Source organism: Terrapene carolina, unplaced genomic scaffold (genome assembly GCF_002925995.2).
Source record: "Terrapene carolina triunguis isolate 2854851 unplaced genomic scaffold, T_m_triunguis-2.0 Scaffold233, whole genome shotgun sequence".
Taxonomy (NCBI): domain Eukaryota; kingdom Metazoa; phylum Chordata; order Testudines; family Emydidae; genus Terrapene; species Terrapene triunguis.
In genome coordinates this window covers 6,796,959-6,801,021 of record NW_020664584.1, presented here as the reverse complement: position 1 = coordinate 6,801,021, position 4,063 = coordinate 6,796,959, and the positions used below count along the sequence as shown (strand labels likewise).

The window sequence follows — 4,063 nt, the reverse complement described above, 5'->3', positions numbered from 1 at the left end:
GTGTTTCTATCTCTATTCTAAGGTGCCGAGTGTTGCTATATTTTTGTACTGGAGCTGGTTAGAGCTGCACACTGAAGATTGCATATGATATTTCACTGTTTATTGTCATTTTCAGCAGCACCTAGAAGCCCCAATTGAGGCTAGATTCTGCACATACACTGTTATACCTTAAGCACCTTGCCAAAAATCGATCCAGATGGCACTGGATTTGCAAGGAGGCCATGTTGCTTTGAGATTTGACATTAATTGGGCCGTCAGCGATTACAAATGGAACCCTTCAATACCACTTTTCACAGAATAACTGTACTCTAGCGTCTCTGTATGAAAAGTGTGCAAAGCGCTTCTGAACATGCCTAGAGCCCCCTCCCCCCAGATCCCTGTCTCTGGAGATCCCACTGCCAGCACAGAGCCGCTCCATCGCCGCTGTGTGGGGAGTCCCCACCGCCCACACACAGCCCCTTTTCCAGGATCCCTGTCTGGGGGTCCCCACGGCTCAGCCCCTTCCCGCCCGCTGAGGAAGCCAAGTCAACACCCAAATCCCCACGGAAGTGAAACACACGCAGCCCTACAACAGGCCCAGGCCGCCGAACCCTACCCCACCCATGCAAGCGCTCGCTCACTCCGCGCGCATGCGTAATACCCGCGAGGCACGCTGGGAGTTATAGTTTTCACCCGCCTCCGCCGTCGCTGCCTCTGCGCATGCGCATTGTTCGCCCGACTTTGGAAAGTCGCTGCCTGAGGTTGGGCCCGGACTGGCTGCCATCTTGGCGGAAGGATTGAGGAGCTGGCACCGCCGCCCTAACCGGTAAGGAGCCCACCGCAGCGGGAGGTGGCAGCGGAGAAGGGGCTATATCCCTCCCGGTCTCCCCTCGAAGTGGCGCCTCGGCTCCGCCGTTGAAGAGGGGTTCGGGGTGCGGCAGGCCTGGCTTGGGGGCGCCGCCTCCTCCCCGGGGGTCACAGCCTGTGCAGTCTGGGAGGGGGGAGGCATTTCGCTCCTTGCCCCCGGGACATGGGGTGGGGGCAGCCCCCTGACCTGCTTCCCTCAGGACGTCTGGCCACAACCCCTCCCCCGTGCCGACCAGCCCCCTCTGGCTGCTAGACCCCAGAGCCCTGATCTCTGGCTACAGCCCCGCCCAGCCCACTCTGGCTACCAGATCCAGTGCTCTGACCACAGCCCTCTCCCTGTCCTCCCACCCCCCTGACCAGCCCCCTCTGGCTGCTAGACCCCAGAGCCCTCATCTCTGGCTACAGCCCACTCTGGCTACCAGATCCAGTGCTCTGACCACAGCCCTTTCCCTGTCCTCCCACCCCCCTGACCAGCTCCCTCTGGCTGCTAGACCCCAGAGCCTTGATCTCTAGCCACAGCCCCCTCTAGCTACCAGATCCAGTGCTCTGACCACAGCCCTCTCCCTGTCCTCCCACCCCCCTGACCAGCCCCCTCTGGCTGCTAGACCCCAGAGCCCTCATCTCTGGCTACAGCACACTCTGGCTACCAGATCCAGTGCTCTGACCACAGCCCTTTCCCTGTCCTCCTACCCCCCTGACCAGCTCCCTCTGGCTGCTAGACCCCAGAGCCCTGATCTCTAGCGCCAGAGCCCTGATCTCTAGCCACAGCCCTGTCCAGCCCCCTCTAGCTACCAGATCCAGTGCTCTGACCACAGCCCTTTCCCTGTCCTCCCACCCCCCCGACCCGCCCCCCCCGATTTGCCCGCCCCCGGGGGGGTTGCCCCCCTCTCCTGGGTCCCCCCCCCCCACAGGATCCCCATTTTTTTGAGATCCTCTGCCCCCCCCCCCCCATCCATATGATCCTCCAGGTGTTTGGCTTGCATGAGCTGATAATTCATTTCCTCCAACTCATTCCTCTCAATTTAATAATCCTCTAGCTCAGCCCCTTCCCCAGACCTTGGAATGAGCCTCCTTTGACTAGTGCGTCCACTCTATCCTGATGAGTCTTGCTAGAGCCTCATTTGCTGCAGCCATCTCACTGGCGTTTACTTGCTTTGTCCTATAAAAAATGCAGTGTCGTAAAGTAATGGTCCAAAACACTAAAGCATAAGTGAGTGTAACTGCAGTGTGTGTGGTTATTACTATACAGTATTGTAGTATCTTTAATAAATAAGGTCACTCTAGAATGACGACATCGGTGCCCTCACTTGTAGTCTGGAAACATGGATAGGTCTTAGTTACTTAACCCTCCAGTATCTAAATGGGCACCACTGATCTTGTGTGACAACAAAATCCAAATGGTAGGTAGAGGAAGGTTGAAATGATGTGGGAGTCATTATTTAACTGGGTCTGAAATTTTCTGCCACCTCTCTTTCAAGATTTAGCTTGTTTTGATAGCTATAATTTATAATAGGGAAAACCGCACCAGATTTGTGAGAGGCAGAAGTAGCAAAGGTGTAGAGTGAGGGGCCTACCTTGTAATTTGGTATAGTGAAACACATCTGTTACTCTTTGAATTGGCTAAAGCCTCTCAGCAGAAATGAACTTTTATTAGACTCCAAGAAATTAGAGATGGGAAAGGTCTTTTAGGTCCTCTTTTCCATTCCTTTGGCTAATACTGGATTGTTCCTTAGAGTGTTTCCCATTGTTTTGTTCAGTCTTTATTACTCCGTCCCTTCCTCCGTTTTCCTTTTACTGGGGGTAATCTTGCCTAATAAGTGTAAAGGCCAGACTAGAAGTATTGAAGGAATGAGGGCAGATTGAACCACTGCTGGTTTGCACTACTTGAAAAACAAGCTTAGAAATTTAGGAATAAAGTCCCACATGGGCTCCATCTTCCTGTTCAGATCTCATGAGGGTAAGATTAAAAAATTGCTTGAAAGCAGTGGATCAAGTTCTGCTCTCTCTTCCAGCTGTGAAAGTTGAGGGCTGTTCTACTGACTTAATTGTGGTTACATTGGTTTGTGCTGCTGTAAAAGAGACGAACACATTGTAGTTTGTGTTCATCGTTGCAGTTGGACAGTTTTAACCATCTCTGTGAATAAGTTCACTTCCAAGTTATCAGTACAATATCTGCATTATGATTCAAACTGAATTTTCTTACATCTTTAAACAAAGATATGGTATAGTAGGTATGAAAGAAGTTGAACTAATGGAGTGGAAAATAACTGAGGCTTCTGAATACTAACTTTGAAAGCTCCTTACAAATTAAACAGTTATTACAGTGTTTAAAGATGGAGGGAGAGTTGGGGGAGATTATTTATATGAATAAAACTGTTAAGCAATATAGTTTTTTTTCTCTCTCCTGTTTAGGTATTTATGTTCCAATTGTTCATGGTGAAGCAGCCATGGGAATTGATATTTATTTACACCTCTACCCCGATATAACGCTGTCCTCGGGAGCCAAAAAATCTTACCGCGTTATAGGTGAAACTGCATTATATCGAACTTGCTTTGATCCGCCGGAGTGCGTAACCTCGCCTCCCCGGAGCGCTGCTTTACGGGGTTATATCCGAATTCGTGTTATATCGGGAAGTGTACTTATGTTAGAGATTAGACATCTTTCCCAATATTTTAAAAGAAGAGATGGGATTACAAGCATTACCAAATGTAGTTTAAAAATTACATACTTTAAAATATGTCAGGAGTCCGCTTTAGGTTTTAAATCGACCATTCCATTTCCTAGCAGAGTTTAAACTAAAATAATTACAAAAATAAATTATCCACTTCTGGTGAGGCCTACGAAATCCATTTGTTTTTTTCCATCTTCTGACTCATCCAATGGTTAATTGACAAACGCTTCACAGAGATGTGTTGATATCAATTAGCGATGTTAGTGCCTAGACAAATATATTTTATATGAATGGATTATAAGGCAGTGAATTTGTTAAATAACACTATTCATGTTAACTTAAACCATCTGTTAAAATGCCTAACATGCTGGTGGTATACAAACAATAAATAATTCCACTTTCAGTTAAAACAAATGAAGAAGACTATGCACATTAGCTGAAAACGGTAATAATGAAATGTATAGATGTGCTATAAACTACACTATGGACATTGTGCTTCTAAGGGTATGTCTACACTACGAGAGTAGTTCGATTTTACTTAAATC

General features: G+C 48.3%; 1 protein-coding gene across 1 annotated transcript in view; it reads left to right on the top strand.

Moving 5' to 3' along the window:
- The first annotated feature begins 722 nt into the window (after positions 1 to 722).
- Positions 723 to 4,063, top strand: part of ITCH (itchy E3 ubiquitin protein ligase) — a 114,196-nt gene continuing 110,855 nt past the window's right edge. Inside the window, exon 1 of the mRNA XM_026656790.1 lies at positions 723 to 805. The gene's annotated coding sequence lies outside the window, so the exon portion shown is untranslated. The remainder of the gene's footprint in view (positions 806 to 4,063) is intronic.